Source organism: Phocoena phocoena, chromosome 11 (genome assembly GCF_963924675.1).
Source record: "Phocoena phocoena chromosome 11, mPhoPho1.1, whole genome shotgun sequence".
Lineage (NCBI taxonomy): Eukaryota > Metazoa > Chordata > Mammalia > Artiodactyla > Phocoenidae > Phocoena > Phocoena phocoena.
Window position 1 is genome coordinate 39,676,651 of NC_089229.1, and position 21,861 is coordinate 39,698,511.

At 37.0% G+C, this 21,861-nt stretch overlaps 1 protein-coding gene across 1 annotated transcript in view; it reads right to left on the reverse strand.

Moving 5' to 3' along the window:
- The window catches only part of SYT1 (synaptotagmin 1), a 546,324-nt gene extending 527,655 nt beyond the window's left edge, over positions 1–18,669 (reverse strand). The window contains exon 1 of the mRNA XM_065886932.1: positions 18,369–18,669. The gene's annotated coding sequence lies outside the window, so the exon portion shown is untranslated. The remainder of the gene's footprint in view (positions 1–18,368) is intronic.
- Between the last annotated feature and the right edge of the window lie 3,192 nt (positions 18,670–21,861).

Here is a 21,861-nt window from a genome sequence, read left to right on the forward strand (position 1 = left end):
GGGCCACAATTGCCTCCTTTGCTTTCCTTGAATCACCAGGCATGGTCCCACCTCTCACCAAAGCTTAATTCCTCACCTCCTTCAGATCTGTGCTCAATTATGACCTTCACTGAGGACCCTATCTAAAAATGCATTCTGCCTTCATCTTCCCCCACCCACCACAACCTGGCACTCTCTGCTCTCTCTCCTTGTTTTTTTATCTTGACTATTTTGATAGTACTTGCCAAGATAAAACATACTACCAACAAATCCCTCTCTTCCTTCTTCCCTTCCTCTCTCCTTTCTCCTTTCTTTCTTTTCTCCACTTAACTTCTTTTCTGCCCCCCCTAAAAGATAAGCTCTTGGAGGGCTGAAAGTTATTGATACTGAATAATTTTGAACTAATGCTCAGAGGTTTTTGAATTAATGACAGAATAAATAATCTAGATTCTACTGGCTTTAAAGCCACCCTCCCCTCACATGGAACTGAGTCCCAGCTATAACACCTAACAGCTATGTGACTGTAAGCCGACAGCATCATTTCTCTGACCCTTAGCTTTCTCATTTCCAAAATGGTAATAATGGTACACACCTCACAAAGAGTTTGAAGTAGTATTAAATGAGTAAATACTTAGAATAGCAACTGGCAGTAATTAAAGCTCTCTACATGTAAGCTACTATTATTAAATCAACATATTCTGTAAAGACCCCTAAAAACTTCATATTCCTTCAAATATTTTCCATATCCTTTCTGTTGTAAAATACTTGTCATGCACCCAAAACAAGCAAGATCATTCTTAATGTTTTACATTTTGAAATATTTTAAAATCCTTAAGATTAACATATTGAAGCCCCCAAAGACATAATAAACGTGATTATAAAATGTTATTTATAATAGTGTCTGAACATTAAAAATACTACAGAAGATTATGCTCTCTAATGATAATTATTCATTTTAAACAAGATATTATAATATCTGTTGACAGATACTTTGCAATATGAGACAAGTAAAACTTTATAAAAATCCTTAAATATGATCAAATCTATAAAATCATTTAATATATCTAATGTGAATTGTCACAATCATCACAAATTATACCAGAAAATACTTAAAATTATAAAACTGATTTAGCTTAAAGTTAAACTGAATCACTTGCAATTAACATATTTTATAGAATTAGCTCCTGTTACATTAACCAAAAGTGTTAGCTATAACTCTAACATGTAAAATATATTATGTACATTATGAAATAATTGTATAAAATAAAATATTATCCAACATAAATAAAATTATATAATAACTTAAAATGTACAGAGCATTGTGTATATAATGGAACATTAATTTTAAATGTGATGTATGTTTGCATACAGAGATAATATTTCTGCTAGGGGATATAAGAGGTTATTAACAATGGTTGCCTTTGGGAAGACAACAGTGGTTTGAAAGGAGACTTACTTTTCAATTCACGTATTTTTGGATTATTTTAATATTATAAATATTTTTAGGGAATACTTTTTCATTTAAAAATCAAGTTAATACTATATATAAAACAGATAAACAACAAGGTCCTACTGTATAGCACAGGGAACTATATTCAACATCCTGTAATAGACCATAATGGAAAATAATATGAAAAAGAAATATGTATATATATGTATAACTAAATCACTTTGTTGGTGTATACCAGAAACTAACACAACATTGTAAATCAACCAACTTCAATTAAAAAAAAAATCAAGTTAAAATATTTCTTTAAAAACATTGCTCTTTACTAGCAATAATCCATAATTTTCTAAAAAATACCAGTTTCCAATGTAGAATATTAAACATATATTTAAAATCCATACAGAAAGAATTTTTTTTTGCTTAGTAGTAGAATTCTTCTGTGCTTTGAATGCAATAGATATTTATGATAAAATTGAGGAAATGGTTAAAAAGAGAGAAGGAAGAAAAGGTGGAGAAGAGATGAAAGGGAAAAAGTAAAGCAAAAGACTGATTATCTATTTCAAAGATAGTTAGCGTTGACCCAAATAATCCACAATAGTGGCCCCATTAAAGTGGAACTGGAATAAATTATATGTTTTTACTCTTAATTATCTATACATTTAAATTAGCACACATTCATTTGCAACTTAGTAGTGAGCTACTGGGATGATTTATTATAGAGAAGTAAAGGCTGATTAAAGAAAGTAAGTCATATTTCACCTTGGATGAAATAAGAGTCAACTATAACTAATTCCAGTTCATGAAGATTCATTACCAAGGCTAAACATTAAGTTGGAAGAAAAATATAAATGCGTGAGAAACAAATGAAAAAAACACCAACAAGGATGATCCATCCAGCAATGTCCACCAAAGATTTTTAAGTTCCTACTTAGTAAAGTGCTAAGCACTGCTAGGTCAGTTGACATTGAAGATATAATTGGAAACAATATGATAAACATTAATCTTTATTGCTATAATTTTATAACAATGAATTACTGTTTGAACTAAAGTACAGAAATATACACATAAATATAAGAGATTTCTTAACACAGTCAATCTCAGAGATTTTTCAGTCTCAGTAATCAGAGTAATCTCAGTAATCAGAGATTTTAAAGATTTTTAAAATCTTTATTTTAAAATTTCTCTTATAGTCTCGCTATTTTATCTTTAGCTAGATTTATTTTTCACTGCATTTTTTCAAGTATTTTCTAAAAGTGTGTTTTCACACCCAGAGGATGTAAGATCAGAGTGTTCCCATTACAAAGAAAAGAAACAAACAAGAAAAAACTCTATGATGGCATGATTTGGAAGAAACATGTTCTCAAAATAATTGGAAAAAATCCTAAGGTTAAAATTCTGGCAGTATATATTTAAAGCACTGTTCTATATCCCACTGACATTTCCTTCAATTAAATTTCGTTTCATCAGTATCCTCACCTGTAAGATTTGAATTTATAAATACAAGAAAGCAGCTAACTATTCAACATCTTCAAACTTATACTCAGGGTTTCCCAAACCATAAAAAAGTTTCAATTACTGTTCAAATCCCTTTCTACCACACGGTGATTGCCAATTCTTGACAATTCTGCAGTAATTTTGAAAAGTGACATATTCATACTCATAATATGAAAAAACCGAACACTTACTCTTGTCTATAAAGAATAAACATTTATTTTTAAAAAGCTGGCCAAACTTTATTGCTGGGTTTACATCATTAGTGTCTGCCAATAGTAAATACAGTCCACAGTAACCCAAGCATAGGGAGCAGCATGTACTAGGGCCCTGAAGCAGGAAGGAGTTTGGAATATTAAAACTTGACAGAAGGCCAGTGTGGCCTGAGCATGAGAATGAGAGAAACAATATGAGAAATTAGGCTGGTGAGTAGGAGGTGCCAGAAAATGCATGCACTTGAAAGTCAACATAAGAACAGTAGAATTGAGAAGGCAAGGTTGGTTTGATTATGGTGTGGCAATGGAGATAAAGAAAAATAATGAGATTTAAAAGATATTTATAAACTAAAAATAATAAAGATATCATATATTTTAGACTTGGGGTTAAGAATGAGAGACATGAAAACAAAGATGACTCCCAGGTTTCTAGATAACACAACTAGATGGATGATGGAATCATTCATTAGGATCAAAGACACTGAAAGTTCAGTTTTTCCACAGTAAATATGAGGTGTCTTTGAGACATCCAAATAGATTTGTTAAATTGACAGTTGTATTATACATCAGCACTCCTAGTACGACAGAAATGATTTAGTTCATCCACCAAATTTACCAGGAGTGCTGGCATTCTTAATAAAACACATATCCTGTGTTTGAGATTCAGGCTAAAAAAAAAGAGAGAGAGAGAGAAGATTTCATTAAAGAATAAGCTAAGCATCTTTCATGATAATAGAAAGGTCCCTCAGAGTGCAGCCCGTGCATCACCTCCTCTGTGAAGCCATAGCTTCCTTGACTAACTGATCATTCACTCTCATGTGCTTTCACTTTTCTGTTGCAGCTAATAAAAGAGGTTTCAAGAACTTGGCAATATCCTCTCCTTTCAAGGCCCAAGTTGGGGTGGAGGGTGTTATACTTCCTATGCCCTTGTAGTTACAGGCCACGTTGGCTGGATCTGGCAAATGGTCTCTGACCAGAAATTGCATATGCCTCTTATAGGGTCAAAGTAGTTAATTTTCTCACTGGATGGTGAGAAACTGTCCAGCGCTTTCCTCCCAACTGCAATGAATCCTTAATGTCATTGTATCATTAATGTCATTATGTTGAGATGACGGTGTTATAAGTCATTGAAGCTCTCAACATTCTGGGTCCCTGAATGACTTCAAATCAGAGGGTCTTCTGCCACCCTTCCCCTCAAATACACACATACTTTTCCACAATGATTACATAGTATAAGCAAGAAATAAGGCTTAGATGTTTAGGCCACTGAGGTTTTCCTACTGTTTGTTACCATAGCATTTCCTACCCTATCCTGATTATTTCACAGCTCACATCTGAATATATTATCACTACTTGCTTATGATGTCTCTCGTAAGTGAACTACACTTTTCTATAAGTGGCTGACAGTGCCTGAGAGTTTGTACTCTTAAATATTTTTGAGCAGCTTGATGAATGACTGAAAGATTGAGGACATAATCTCCACCTTATCCACTATCATGAGAAAACTCACATGGATAGTAGGAAAGCCAAAGAAGCATTACTGGGCTGAGCCACTTGAATGTCTATTACCTTGCAGAGAAATATCATGATCAATTACAGATCCTCTCCGGTTAGCACAGAAAGGTATCAGAGAGATCATACTGTAAAATCGCCATATCATAAACTTAGTGACAGATTGAGGGTTTTTATAATTTTGCTTGTTTTTATATTTGAACACAAAAATCTAAATATTTATGCTCAGTCTTCATTGTCTGTTGGTTCCATAGACTAGTTCTGTATTCACTACTTTAAAGAACAGATATCATCTCCTATCACATCTCTGTATCTTCCTCTAGTCTATAAAAAAGTTTATTTTAACTAATGGCTATTAACTGAATTCCTCAGAAGGCAGCAGACCAACATAAATCTGCTTGATTGAGAATGACCAGTAACAGCATTGGCGCCAGATTCATTGTGGGTTTAAAAAAATACAGGGTAAGTTCACACGAAATCACCTGTATGTGAATACAGCAAGAGCATTTTGGTCTGGGAATTCTATTAACTTTCATTCATTTACAGTATGATGATACTTCATGTTCCAAATAAGGCACTGCAAGTTCCTGTATATCCATTATATTATACTTATGTGTGCTTAATGGGATCTTAAATATACTTTTTTGAAATTGGTAATACTTTTTTAGGAAACTGTTTTTAAAACTACAGATTGTTATCCATTGGTATGCTGTTACATTAACTTTGTTGGTCATGACCAGTATTTTTTTAATAAATTAGGTAGGGCTTCCCTGGTGGCACAGTGGTTGAGAGTCCGCCTGCCAATGCAGGGGACACGGGTTCGTGCCCCAGTCTGGGAAGATCCCACATGCCGGGAAGCATCTGGGCCCGTGAGCCATGGCCGCTGAGCCTGCGCTTCCAGAGCCTGTGCTCCGCAATGGGAGAGGCCACGGCAGTTGAGAGGCCAGCGTACTGCAAAAAAATAATAATAAATAAATAAAAATAAAAAAAATAAATTAGGTAAAAAAGAGAATTGAAAAGGAGGTATCAGAATACAACACCAGTAAGAAATACTTCATAGAACTTTTGTTCATATAGTGTGTATGTGTGTTTGAAAGCATACAGTGTTTGGATGTCATTCAAAAACATTAGAAAATATAGATTTAGTGGATTCATTCACTCATTCAACAAATATTCTATGGAATGCTCTCTTCCTAATGTTTGTCAGGCACTGCAGAGTCAAAAGATGATAAAAAATATACATACATCATTGCAAAATCCTGAAAAACTTGCACTTAGTGGAGTGATCACATAATTAAAAATTTCAAATCTACTATATATGCAAATATATATATATATATATATATATATATATATATATATATATATATATACACACAGATGTAGAAACACATAAGATATTTAGGATACAAAAGAGCCTGATTTCCACAGATAAGGAAAACAGAGTTTATCACTTACTGATGAGAATGGTCCATTATAACACTCTTGCTATATTCACATACAGATGATTTTGTGTGAATTCAGCAAAGAACACTCCCTTTACAAAATATGTTATTATCAGCAATATAATGTCTATGGGAGTCTGAGGGGAAAAAAGAGGGCCATTTAAGATTGACACTGTAATTATTACTTCATTACTGCTACAGCATAGGGAGTGGTACTGCAGCACCACTCGCAATGTTAATATGCCTGTGTAAGCACCTAGTTTACTGTCACAGAGTGACCGAGGTAGACTTGGGTTACTGAGTTCTTGAAACCAGGATATGAAACCAGATAGGGGAAAAATAATTTCCGGTTAATGCTCTGAGACCCATGTTGTCTAAATGATAATCGACACAAAATGAGTTGTTTCATTATGCTTTCAGTGTTTATCTACTCTTGTTTCAAAATCTAAATTTGAAGTTTGTTGGATATAATCAAACATATACTCAAAAGGAAATTAAATTGAGGAAAAAAACATTATTGTGATAAAAAACCAAGGTGTTCACTTAAATTTTGAGAAACAATAAAATTGACGGTAGGCTGTGTGTTCAATTCCCTTAGAAAGGAGGGCAAAAGGAGAAAGGTTATTAAGATTTAACAAAAGATATACGGAAAGTGTCTAAGGAATCTATGTCATAAAAGCAAAGAAGTTACCTTTCTAGAGAAATTGGAAGATAAAAATATATGCCTGTAAGTCACCTGAGAGTGCCTTTTGAAAGTCAGGGTGGAAATAGTATGTATTCCATGACTGTAATCATAAAATGTGTAAGCATGATTACATAGACTGGAAATGTATTACACAGAAATAAGATACTACATATATTTAAATAATGTTGAGGTGACGTGATCAACTTGTTTGGAAAATTTCCTTAATAATGTTTGTAGTTTGCTTTTAGTTAAAATATTAAAGCAGGGTTACACTCATGAAGCCAGCATCTTTACAACTTCAGCTACATTTGCTTTTTTCTCTTCTGTAAGTAGAACAAACTCACCCCCACTGCCAAGCTTCTGCACTTAGGATTTCTGCTGTCTACTGAGCTCTTCCCCTGGTGTTTACATAGCCGGATCCTTCTCCTTTCATGCCTCAACTTACATAGCTTTGGTTTACCAGAGTCCTTGATTTTACTGTTTTATTAGGTTATTCTATTATGTAGTAGCATTTCTCACTATTTGAAAACTACCTTAGTTACCTTTTGTTGTTGTTTTTAACTATTTTGTCTCCTTCCCTAGAATGCTAGCTCCCTAAAAGCAAGGAACTTATCTACTACATTTGCTTCTATATTCCCAGCACTAAAATAGCACCTGGCATATAACAGGCATGCCCTGGTGCTTACGGAGGAAGTGCATTATTCCTAAATAATTCCCTTTCAGTTTGGGGTATAGCAAGGAAAAATGTATAGTGTTTTTGTGCAAATTTATTTTATTGTATCTGTAGTAATACATAGGTAGTTAGGGTAATCATAAAATAAAACTCTATAAACTCCTGAAAATAACCAGCCTTACTCAAAACCAACAAAAATGTGAGGTATTGACATATACACAGGTGGCCTTGTACATATCTTTAGTTGGCAGTTCTCAGACCTACTGAGCTCTGAATCTAAGAATCCTCAAATCCTATAAGTATTTTCCCACTGCATTAAAAAAGAGGAGGCCAAAGCAATAAGGCAAGGACCCAACTAGAGTTAAATGACACTCAACTCAGCCCTCAGCCCCTGATAGGCAGCCTTTTCACACTGCTATAGTCATACCAGTTGTTTAATTATTGACTACATCCACACCTGTTTGTAAATGGCATTGCTTCAAGCCTTCTGAGGGCCACTCCTTTCCACATCCTCAACTACTATGGACCTTCCCCTAGAATTCCCTGGATCTTACCCCATCAACTAAGGGGTTAGTGCCAGGAAAAATAAGGGCCCTCCAGGAGCCTGCTCCAGCATTAATGCCAGCAGGCATCCTCTCGACCGGCAGTGCCCATACCTTATGAGCTAGGCATTTGTTGTTTTGCCTGCTCTAAATCTAATCATTTCCCTTCTTTTAACAGCAGAACTCTCTTTCTATGTAGTTGAGTGATGCTTTGTACAACTCTCAAATCCAGGGATGACACAAGGCTCAGCTTAGAAAAATATGATATTTCACAGCCTTCACCATAGTGATGAGTTTGGGGCAAGTGACTCAAGTTGTTCCAGTCAAGATTATCCTAGAAATTTTTGGAAAAAAAGATGCTCTCTTTACATGGAGATTTCTTATGTAAGCCTGTTCCCTGGGAATATTCTTACCACTGTAAAGAAAGAGCCTGATTCTAAATAAAGCAATGGCAGGGAAAAGTAAAATTAAGGAGGTAGGGATGGGTGGGAGGGTGGGGGGCGATAGGCCTGGTCTTGATCATATAGCTTGATTTCCTATTTCCAGCTATGATGAAATCCAGAATATTCCTGGATTTTATGGTAACATGAGCTCTAAAATCCCTTTTCTCTCTAAACCATCTTGAGTTAGGTGGCATTTTTGAAAGTGAAAGAGTTCCTGACTAATAAAAAAAGGGGGCAAGAGTGGTCAGATCTGCCATTTATTAACAGAGTACCAGACAATTTGCAAACATTTCCATTCCTGGTGAAATGAAGCTTTTAGTAGTGAAATATATTACTGAAGCTCACCATGCCAGAGTAGGTCTTTACACCCAGACCTATGAGACTCAAGTTTCAATCTTTTAGCACATTGCCATGATGGTCATATTGACTCAAACTATGAAGTACAGTTTGCTTATGACTGTTCAATTTCTTTTGATCACTTCTATCTGTTTGCTTCCAACTGTTCCGCATCTTCTACCACTGAGGAGTTTAATGATCATGATTTCTTATGGTTGAGTGTTGGCTCTAGAAATAGACTGCTTGGGTTTGAATCCAATTCCCTCTACATAACAGTTGTATGACCTTGGCAAGTTACTTTTGCACATTTTTCTCATCTAAAAGTTATAGATAAATTAGTACCAGTCTCAAAAAATTCTTGGGAATATTAAATAGAATCGTAGTAAGAACACGAGAATATGATTAACTTGTGTTTGTCCAAAAATCCCCATAAATACCTGTCTTCTGTTCCAATTAATCTTGCATTCTTTCTATAAGCCTTTCCCAATTAAAACTTCTGTTTCCTTCTATCAGATCAGCTAGAAAGTCAATTACGATAATCCACATTGCAGTGTGTATACCTACTGGCAATCATCTCCAAACGTGTTTGATTCTTAACATAAAGAATTGCCAATTGATGGATTTCACATTAGGGCTGGATAATAATTGGGGCTTGAGTATGTTCCCTGCTTAGCCCTTTCTATCTTGAAATAGGAGAGAAAAAGCACCAGTAGATTCAACAACTTCCATTAATGTCAGGTTCTGGAAACAGTGAGAAGTTTTATGTGTAAGTACCAATGAGAAAAATAATGAGAGATGAGGTTGGAAAGCTTCTAGTAAAGCTACAACGTTCATTTTCTCATCACATCTCTGTGTACTCTAGGAGGTGGCTTATGACTCCGTAGTTTCCAAATAAGGAAACAAATGAGGTTAACATCTAACATCACAGTGATACAGCAATGACTAAAGGCCAACTAAGCCTAGTGACTCAGGATTGGTGAATTGTCTTATGGATTACAGAACTGTTCCTTGAATAATTTTAAAATACAATTTATTCCAAAGTTAGAGTCACAGAAGTAATGACAGTATATTAAACTGTCCTTCTCTTTTCAATGGGAAGAATAACAACTGTATATCCAATATTCAGTGAAGATGTTATATTTTTGTTTTTATTTTTGATAAGAAATAGCAAACTAGTTCTTATATAGCGAGGAAGTTTAAAAATATACTTGACTTTTTTCTTGATTAACTGCTGAGGCAGTATGATTCAGCAGGTGAAAATTATAAAAGCCTTCCTAAGTGTGTAATTACAGCCAGGTAACTTAACTTCTGAGTCTCCTTTATTGCACCTGTAAAATGGAGAATCTCTCTATTATCAAAATCAAATAAGGCAACATAATATTTTTTAAATACAGTGAGATACAACTGTTGTGAAAACAATGATGTAAAAGTTACCACTGGAAGAACAAAACAGAGAAAAAAAGGTGCCTAAAAGTACATGCCGTTTGGAATTTTAAACATTATTGTTTTAACTCTCTTCAATCCATTTTGTTCTAAAAATTATCAGTGGGCTAGTCTTTACATGTAAGGTCTTAAAAACATTCAAATCACGGCACATTCCATTTAAGTGTGCCAACTACTTAAACAAATTAAGAGGATGCTCCCTTATTTATCTATACAAACCTTTTGTGAAACTAACCTGAAATGTATACAGACTAAGAGTGAAATTTCTTGGTTACTGACAAAAAATAAATTCAGCATGTGGAGATTAGTAATGGGGCCTAGAGTACCAAGCTCCCAGTGATTCTAGGGGAAGATGATTTGTTAGGAGATGAATAAGAAAGAAAAAAAGGAAGGAAGGCAGAAGAGGGCAGGAAAAAAAGAGATGAGAAAGGAACAAAATGGTGGGGAAGGAAGAGAATGCAAGAGAATTGCTGTATCACGCTCTTAGCTGGAGAGCTGAACAAATCCCTTCTACCCTGGCAGTGAGTAGTAACACGCTCCAACACATATGGGTCTAAAAGTCCAGAAGTCAAAGAAATCAAACTGTTGCTATGTGTTCAATATCTAAATGATGAAACAGATTCTCCAAGGCTAACAACTTGTCTACTCCACTCTGTCCTGAAGGAGTCGGCTCTGTCCTATCATTAATATTCATTTTGTGGTATCTAGGAATGGTTCCGAAAGTATCTATGATTCCACAGGAAAAAAAAAAACAAGACAAAACTGGAAACTTGCATATGAAGTACTTTTTTCCTCCCACAATTTAAAAGCAGGGTGGTGTTGGAGAATTTAGGAATATGTTGGCTTTTTGTTGAAATGTCACTTTCTTGAATTATTAAACTCAACTGTTTCTCAAGGTGATTGTTTGGCATTTTAAATTTAATATTATAATTTAATAAAAACACGAAAAATAGGTAAATTACTTGTACAGTCATGCTGTTAACTAAGCTTTCAAAACAAGAATTTCCTGTACACAGACAGATAAAATTCAAGCATTTTTAGGCATATAATGGTCTGGTTTATATTTATATATAAAACTTTTAGTGGCCTTGGATTCTGGACACCGGCTAAAATAGGATAGTGATGTTATTCTATTTATAAAAAGATGCTAGTGCTCTAGAAATATGGTCTCAGGCCCAATGGTTCACTTTATTCATTTCTCAAATCTGATAAAAATGCTAGGGATTAGGCAGAAAGCCAGCCTTGTAAACAAGGATCTGCAGACACTCCAAGTCAGACAGAGATTCAGAGCTTTGCTACCTTGCCTTTCTCCTGAGAAGCTGTGTCAACTTTTCTTAATAATCTTGCTAACGCAGAGCCTGCTTGCTAGAGGAGCTTAGCTAGGCCTCAGTAACCTGTGTTATATCATTTGTCCTTGTTTCAAAAGTCATTTGTCCAAAAAAACATTTGTTAATGACTTTCCCCACAAAAATAAGCAGCTTCCATATTTCATAGGTGGAGAACAAGGACCTATTTCGCTGTTTATAATACACAGAATGCTGGGGGGCAGAACATCATCAGGAAAAAATATACTTAATCGACTCTTTCTCCTTCTCAAGGAAAGAGCAAACAATTCCAAATTGACATTGTAGTGAGTGTAGTCTGCTGCTGTGATGCTATATTGTTGTTTACACTTAGTTACATTCACATAAAATTATGCCTGAAAAAAGATTAGCAATAATCCATCCTAAAAGAACCCCTATGTGACGTTTCACAATAATATCCAGTCTGTAGATGTACAAACCAGTTCTCAATTATCTGTGATGAGCAGGATGAGGTATGTAAATGTTTAAGGGTCTCCATAACAAGACACAGGTGGATTTTGGAAGTATTAAAGCCAATTGAAGGATTTGAAATTATTTTAAATAATTATCTCAGCTTTATCCGCTGGTGCTAATAAGTTAAAAAGTTATACGGGGCTTCACGGTTTAACAATCTCACCTTTTGCTTGGATCACTTGTGAGTAATCAAAAGAAATTCCATGAAAGAAAACTATGTTATCAATTATCTAAATCTTATATAAGATTCAGCATCACATTTGAAAAGTGTTAACACCAAGTTTGTTACAGCTGAGTATGTTCTGTCTGAGTATTTCCGTGTGCTTTTGCCCTCACGTTGACGAAAATATGCCAATAAATCTCAAAGTAGCAATTCCTAAATTCAGTTAATCTGCTTTCAGCTAGAGTAGGGCCTGGGCTGATATGCAAGGAGACCGGCCCGGAAGGGAGACGGGCCTCAGGTAAAAACAGGAGGCTGTCCCCTGGAGGCCACACCCAAGGAACTGTGCCCAGAGGTGTGAGGTGGGTTTGCCTGCTCTCCCCTTCATTTGCTTGCGACAGAAAAGTTGGCTGTAGTCTGGGAGGGTGTAGAAGGAGGACAAGAGATAGTATGTCTCATTTAAACAACTGCAGTATCAGAAGTTCTCATATTTAAGTAACTCTCCGATTCTATTTGTGTTTAAGTGCCTGTGTGCATTTTATCCTTGATTAGGTGAATGATTTAGAAAGAAAAGGAAAACATTCATCTATTGCAGGAAACAACACTTAACTCTTTTTAATTATAAGCAAAACTACATTGAGCAAATAGAGAAACAACAGGTTTACCGGGGTAAGCAAGACCAAGTTTCAGTACCATCCATAGCTGGATTTGATTAAATGCCTATTTCGACCAAAATTCCTTCTTGACTGAGGCACTTAGCTAACTGTCTTAGGCATAGTTTTGGGGGCTGCGGTAGGGGGGTTGTAATCCAGTATTTCCAATGAAATGTCTGACAGGGCTGCTAGGAAATGGTATTTTAACCAAATTATTTCAGAAACCACATTATTTCACCAGATTCTCATACTAGCTGAGAAAGGCCATTCTCAATCTACATGGAAAGTTTCCAGCTCCCGTTCTGTACAGACAGCTAAAATACAGAAGGCGTTTATTATCTTCATAAGCTTTCCAATTTTCCAGAGCTCCTCTTCAACAAAATGACTCCCTATGTGTATAACTAATATGTTCAACATACTACATGTGAGACCAGTATAGGAACGATCGGTATCTTTCCTTTTTATCTCCACAATAGCAGTAACCAAAAATGATGAACTCTGACCTCCTCTCATTTACATTACTGGTAAGTTAAGGAAACCAGTGTGTCACATCCCTTCCAAGCACTGAGTGTATTTGTAGAGACGAAACAAACCCAAAGAGAATCAGAATTAGTTCTAAACAACTAGAAGTTGTGGTTTAACTAAATACAATTACAGAAATTACAGAAACATTTTTTAATCTGCTTTGCATTTTTCAAAGACAGCAGAATACTTCCTTCTAACACAGTCATAAATGTGCTATTGTTATGCTAACCTAGGTTTCAGTTTGGTTTAGAACTCTTTTAAATATTGTTTTTAGATTTAGAAAGTGGATATTTTAAAAGGAGGCTTCTTTGCAATAGGATCTCTATAATTATTTTTTAAACTGCGGAAATAACACCCCCAGTGCTTACTCCTTCTATAACATAGCAATAACTTCGCGTTGTACACTTTAAAATAAGAGCTTCTCTTTTTTAAACAATATAGCAAAGGTTGAAGTTTTATTCATATATAGCAAGAAAGGACTGGGTGCTCTCTTATTTCCAATAGATATACTTGCAATATTATTTAAAATACATTTCTTTTATACTAACACATATGAGTAGAACGATGTTCATATGCCCTGCTATCACAGTTCACCTTATAGTCAATATAAAAGTGGCTCTTCAAGAACTCTCCTAAAATGACAGAGAAGCTAAAGGAAAAACACTGTTTTCTTCAGATTGGAAAGATTAAAATCTTGCTTTAAAAAAGTGGCCACACTGAATGGAGAGATTTGAATCAAATTTATAAAACTATTAGGAAAAATATTGATCACTCCTAAAGGAATTATTTAAGATACCAAGCTAAACCCCCTTACCTGAAAAAGCAATGATAATCATGTCGATTATGTAAAAGATTAAGAACAAGTTTACCTTTGTGCAAATGCTGAAAGAAACACTGAAGAAATCTTAGAAAGATAAAAACTTTAATGCCCTGTTATGTCCAAATCATGTGAAAATGTGACTTCAGTTTGTTACCTGTATATAAAAGTGCATCTTGCACTGAGAGGTGTTTTTTTTTTTTTAATACATGATTCATATAAAAATCACTTCTTCCCTAAGCCACAGAAGGGCTGTATAAAGGAAAAGATCTAGACCTCCATTAATTTTGCCTCTGAGTACTCCTGGTCTTTTCAACCAAAGAAATATTAAAAGCATCCCCAAGACATTGTCATCTTTCTTTAAATGGTACTTTTTACAGGAGTACTCCCTAGTTTCAGCAGATTACATGCTACTGTCCATTAGTCTCAAATCCTTTTAGAAAATGTTACATAATTAAATATGTATATATGTGTACACACGTACACATATATATATACACACACATACGTATATATATATCCTTAAATGCTAGTTGAAATTATGTTTTACACAGCCATATACTTTATCCCTATTTAAATAGCTTTGATCAATTTCGATGGCAAACAAATTCAGTTAGAAAGAATATCATATATTAAACTTTTGATACGGATGTATTTATGACAAGAAAATCATTAAAAATTATTTTAGGGGCTTCCCTGGTGGCGAAGTGGTTGAGAGTCCGCCTGCCGATGCAGGGGACACGGGTTCGTGCCCCGGTCCGGGAAGATCCCACATGCCGCGGAGCGGCTGGGCCCGTGAGCCATGGCCGCTGAGCCTGCGCGTCCGGAGCCTGTGCTCCGCAACGGGAGAGGCCACAGCAATGAGAGGCCCGCGTACCACAAAAAAAAAAAAAAAAATTATTTTAAATTACAAGTGTTCCAGGTATTTCATTTTAGAAAGCATTCGTTTTTAGCAAAACACTTGTAAAACCCACACCTATGTCATTCTAATGCCAGAAAGTCTAACTTTGGTCTTGGTTTTCTGTAATAGTAGACCAAATTTGCTCCATTATGTAATCAAACTGTTTACTTTTACTTTCCCTTCCCCAAATCATTTAATCACTACCATTAGGAAAAGAATTATGATGTTCCAATTTGGAGTTAATGGTATCTCTTCCTAGCTATTACACAAACTGGAAATCCTAAGAGGTATAAGTATTTCAGGCTCACATAATTGTCTGTGTTAAGTGTGAGTTTTTTAAGATTAGATGACTGTAAAAATCTGTTTTGGGAATTCGCTATAAATTGATTTAGTATATTGAACTCAAAAGAATGAATTGATATTATGTCCATGGTGTCATTAGGCAAACAGGAAGTTTGAATTAGCTTTTAGATCTAACACATTCTGTATTTTATTTATTAATCATCCAGTTCATTTTGTAAGTACAGTTAAGAGAAGCTACTATATTCTAGTTTTATTTTCAGTTAGCACCAAGTCTAATGTGCAAATCTTGTACATACCATGCTAACCATTTTCATATTTCTGAATTAGAACTCTCCGACAATTTGACCAGACAGAATAACTAATATTCTCCATTATGAAATAAAGTTCAAAACTACTCTGTAACAACTCTCTATCATGTGGTATTTTATGAAATTAGCATTTTAGGATTTCCTCTGTAGGGTAGCAACCTTTAGTTCTGATAAAAATACATTAAAGTCTAATTACCATATTTGTTCTGAAACATTAATAAGATTTACTAAGATATTCTTTTAAAAGGAGAAAAGATGAAGGCTGTATGAAACTGTTACACTAGAACATTTTGTGGAAAGACAGGGTAATAATTTCCCATAATATATCATTTAAAGTCTCACTTTAATCCACTCAATATATATTGGAATTAGTTCTGACTTCCGGTATATAAAGGCTTAATTTTTTTGTATGTGAGAAACTCAATACTCATATGCATGTCTTTTACATGTCATTGTTATAATTAGCATTTGTTAAGAGTCCTGAACATAAATGTCACAAACCAAGACCAAACTTTTACCCTTCCTAAGACAGTGGAGAAATAAGCAAGTAAAATATTTTGCTCGCAGTGAAAAGCAGTTGGCTTCCTTTTTCTATATCTTTTCATGTCTAAACTTGTTAATTCAGTTGTACACACATAAGGCAATTAAACGATTGTCCTTTTGTCCTTATAACCAAAAGGTGGCACCACTAAAAATAAGTTTTAGCTTTCAACAGAAATACTACATTAAAAAGAAAAAAGAAAAGGCACTAAATGTCAAAGGCCTAGAAAGAAGATCTTGTTTTTGTGACTCGAGGCAATTCTACTTAGATAGGAAAGATAAGTGTCTCAAATGGAAAATGGTTTAGAAAATAACATATATTACGTTGATGGTAAATGAAAGCAGCTCTTCTTTAGGTCAGTGTATAAACTTGTCCACTGAAGATATGTGGTGAAAAAAATACTTTCTGGGGTACATAGATTAGTGTGGAAGATCAGGCAGAGTTAAGAAGGCTCCCTTTTCTTATCCGAAGTGGACACGTAGAAAAAAAAAAAAAATGTAAGACTTGGCATTTCCCCTGATAAATCAGAGGAAAAGATTTATCTGGACACTAACATCTGCTGATTTCTCTGCACTCGTGTAGCATCCACTTGGGATGCTTTCCCATTACATTCAGCTAAGCACTTCTCTCTATCTCCTCCCATCTGACGGTCATCACTTAGCTGAATAATAGGAAAGGAAAGCTTATACCATTGATGATGGAATTAGAAATTTCTGAGGCTGCTGTCAAGGCTCTGTCCAGCAAGACCCTTTCACTTGACCTATCATGCAGGCAGCCAGGGCACACAGTTCTTTTGATACCTTTCTCTGTATTATAATAAGACATGAAAGTAAAAGCATTTTCCCCTTCAAGATTTTTTAATTTGACGCTATCTTCCTACCATTACTTCCTAAACTTTGTTCCAGTACAAGAGGATTCTTGGCCAACTGAGCTTCCACGTACCTTCTAAATCGAGTACTGAAATTGTATAAGCATCATGTGTACATCTATTAAATATACTTATTAAAAGAAAATAAGGCAAGGCATGAATTCGATACCTGGGCAGCAAAATGCAAACAGCAGAAAGGTACAATGAAATCACAATTCATATGCAAATGCAGCTTTAACACAAAAGTTAAATGTTTGCATTATTTCAGAAGGTTAATATTCAAGAAAGTCAAAATCACCATGTACACAAAGCTAACTAGATTAGCTTTCTCAAAGTAGAAATCCAAGCCTCCTAATAATACTGGTGTCACTAACAAATGTTTTGAAACTTTTTTTTTTTTTTTGCCCCTCAACATAAAGGCCATGCCAAAGAACCTCAGGAAAGTAATAATCTGTTTTTAAAATTTTTTCTCCACTCGAGAAACCTCTCCAAGTTCAGACATTACCAGTGATGGATAAGACCAAATAGTCAGCCCCGCAGGACAAATGGAACCAGGAAAAGTCAGATGGTGGGCACTTAAAAGCAACAACAATTAAGCAATTGAAAGTGGGTTGGATCGGTGGTTTATTTTTGTTCCATTTGAAGGAATCTAGTGAGAGACACAGCCCCTTGCAAGCAGAAGATCAAGTCAAACTTGACACTTCCCCTCTCTGGCAGCTGGGGCTGCATGGCTTGTCTACTTCCTTTATTCAGTTTAATTGCTTTTGGTACTCTAATTTTCTATCTTGTATTCTATCTTGTTCTTTCCCCCTGGGTAGAAAGAAATCTTTCTCCTTTCATCACTACCCCCCTCTTTCCTCTGAGAAAAGGCAATCTTTTCCAGGAAGAGAAAGAAACACTGTGCATGCCTTGGATGGGAGGAGGGAGAAGATGAGAGATTTGAAAGGGGTTGGGGGGGAGGTGAAGGATAGAGATTGGGGGTGGGGGACGGAGGAGAGGAAATGAAAGAGGGAAAGAAGAAGATGGGGGATGACCAACATCATCAACTCCAGGCTCTAAATCACGGGCGCTGTGCAAAGTGCTTCTCCAGGAGAGGCACATGTGGTCTCATTACATCGCTCACAATAGGCCACCCGGGGCTCCCTACCCAGGTCTCAGTCTCCCACCGCCAAAACCTAAGTGTACCGAGAACAAAATCTTACGAACGGATTCAAGCAAATAGGCACAGCTGAGGCTGCTGTGCCGCCAGTCCCGGCTGTCTTACCTGGAGGGAGAACCAGGAGGTGGTGCCGGGCTCCGTCCCTACTGCTTCTCCGTGCGGACCGGTGCACACACGTCCTCTTGCTGCCTCTGCTCTTGGAGGGGCAGCCTGCAACACAAAAGGGGGGTGTGGGTGTGGGTGTGTGGGAGGTTTTCCAGGGCCACCAGCTGGTCCCAGCTGGCCGCCCCCACCCTACACACACACCTTCGGGCACTGAGCCCCCCCCCTCAGTTGAGCACCACCCTGGGGGGGCTTGCCCTGGGCGCAGTCCCAAGTTGCCGCTGCCAAGCGCTGCTGCCGCCGCTGCAGGAAGAAGAGGTGGAAAGACACTGGGGGCAGTACTCGGTGTAGAGCATCCCCACACTGCAGCTTCTCGAGGAATCCCTCCAGTGAGGAGGCGGCCGCCCATCAGCTCCCAGCCCCGGCCGCCTGATTGGTTCCACCTGGGGTACGCTGCGCCGAGGAGCCAATCCTGGCGCACTAATAATAGGTGGATCCGCTCAGCCAACAGCGCCCATCCCAGTTCTGTTAGTGTCTCTCCATCCCCACAGCGGACAGGGACCTGAGAAGGGGGGTTTGAGAAGGGTTGGGGGGGGGACTACGAGGGGTACAGATGCCAAGGAGACGTAATCAAGGGCACCAGATAAACCCTCTGGGTAGTCGCAGGAATGCCCCGCAACCTGTTCAGCAAGCTGTAAGCACATGAGAGGGAGACTGCATAATACAAAGCTATTTTTTCTTTCTTTCTTTTTTTTTTTTACTTTCAATCAAAATCTGCCTTGATACTGAGCATGCCCGGACTGCAACAGCACCCTTGGAGTTCCGATGTGTGTGGGTTTGCAGGCTGTGGGGTTTTGAAAATGTGGGAGCCGGGAAGGAGAGGCAGAAGTTTGTCTTTGGACATTCGACCCGCTGGAGTTGTGAAAGCAAAGCAGGGCGGGGAAAAGAAAGGATTCCGCAAGAGTGTCCTCAAACTGAGGACACAGGAAGGTGGCCCTCTGGGCTGTAGGAGGCTGATAATATTATCGTGTGGGTGCAGGGGTGGAAGCGGGGGTAGAACAACCTGAGCCTTGCTAGGTACCTGGAGACTTTTCGTAAAGGGTGCGGTGGATCGGAGATGCAGGGGAAGCTCCTTCCCATAGGTGGGGCCGGGAAGCGCGACTCCACCCAGCAGCCGGGGCTGTCAGGCAGCGGAGAGTGCACTGGGAGTTTCTACTGTGGCGACCAATAAGTTTGTAGACTTGGGTCAAGGGCGACGTTGTTGAGGATGCAGTCTCTGCCAGCCCCCTCCCCCATCTCTCCACCCCCTGCCAGCGCAGTGACGACTAAAGCGTGGGTTCCCTCCCTCCTTCCTCTCTTTTCCCCGAACGATTCTGCTCGGGAGTAAGAAGCTTTTCCCCTGTGACAGCGGTGCTGACCTGATTGCCTCTAAGCTCTAGGGCAATTTATAGCTTGGTAATACCGAGAGATACCAAACTGGGAGGTTCAGCGTGTGGGGGGCAGGGAGAGCAAGCGAGGCAAGGGGCGGAGCGGAACCTGGCTCGGGGTCGGACCAAGTCCTGGCTCTGCTCCACAGGTGCAAGTCTTTCAAAACGCATAGAAGCATTTCCATCTCTCACTCACTGACCTTGTTTACCGGACTTTGAATCTCTGATTTGTTTTGCTTAGAAATACTTCCAGTTTGTGTAAACTTGATCAATAGCTACAAATGAGAACTCTCCTAACTGGGTTCTTTATTTTACTGAGAAGATGATCACGGCATCTCAGTTAAGGAAATAAATAGCTATCTCAATTCCCCAAACCCATCCACTTTGAACTGGAGTTTCATTAACACTGGTTTGCAAAGGTAACTGTATCAAGAATTCAATTAACAGTAACACATTTCTTCAAGTTTTAATTAAATCTCTCCAATTTATGTAATGTTTAAGATTAAGATCCTTATTCTAAGTATACGGGAAAAGAAGACAACTTGATATAAACTAACCCTTTTAATGACAAATACCTGTGTATTCTCCAAAATTGTAACTATATGTATCTCCCATTGTCTAAAAATATTCCTCAAATCTTAGAATAATTTCATAGATGGAGAAAGATAATAGATGTTAGTTTAAAATCAACAAGTATTTGATGACGAAGAAAAAGAATGAGGAGGTTGAGGGGGGAGGAGGAGGAGAAAAAGAAGAATCAATTACCTAACACTTTCCTAGTAAACGTCCTCACATGAGGATCATTACATTATCCACCTAATAGAGATCTTTATTCTAAAAAATACTCCTAGCACATTCTCTAGATTCCATTAAAAGCTGCTTGTTTTTAAAAGCTGTGTCCAATAGCTGCATGTAGAAACGAGTAAACTTATTTTAGAAGAAATTAGTAAGTAGAATATGATTCCATATTAATCTGTTCCAGACTCTGATCCTATTATCAGCGTTTTAGCCAATTTCTCTTCCTGTCTACCTCATATCCTACCCAATAATCAACTCTCTCTCAGTGGTCAGAATCCTAAACAACAGGATGGTGTTAGATGTTTACATCCCAAAGTTCCTTGCAGGAGACTGCTGGCTAAGATATGAATGGGTTTCACAGGTATATTGTGATTAACTTTGGAATAAACAGCATTTCTGATCATGAATATGAGGAAGACTGCACTTACATACTGGATATATATACGCTGTAATTTTTACAGAACTAAGATTTTTAATTCTCTCTCCTATTCCTATGTTCTCTCCAAACTCTGGGAATGATCTAAAGACCTCCACCTGGGCTCACATATCATGCTATTCTGTTGCAGAGAGTATATATCATCTCTTTGACTTTATAGTAGACTCACCTCCATTAAAAGAAAGATCAGGTCAATAGTCTTTTGTCTTTATCCAGTTCCTCAGGTACTTTTAAAATCTAGAAATGTCTATGTCTTATGCTACTGAGATTGAACTCATCCCTGGGTTATCCCGTATTTTTAAAAAATATTTGCTATTTTCAGAACTGTGTTTATCTATTTTGTTCAAAATTTTGCTTCCTCATTCTTTGCTTAAAAAAAAAAAACCTTTGTTCATTTTTTTCTTCACATTTTTTGCTCTGAGATCTCATCATCATTTTCTTTATTCCTTTTTCAATAGATTCATCTATCTACTACTTTAATGTTCCCTTTGCCATCTATTTTAATAGGCTACAGGATCAGAATAGAAATTAAATTGGATTGAGGCACTGAGGAGAAGAGTGTGTCTTAGGGCAAGAGTGGGAATTAGAGACTTTAGAAACTAGAAATTCATTAAGTGCAAACTTAGCCAAGGTTTTGTATAGACCACAGAAAGAACACACAAGAGAGGTATCAAGAGAATTCTCCACATTGCTGAAAAGGCTTGTATATGCTAGTTGATCAATGGTACTGAAGAGTTCCATTGAATTAACACACTCATATATCATTAAAGTTTATATCTTTAATAACCACACTAATTGGTAAAATCTATTCATAAGTATCATTTTTCAAGGTTGT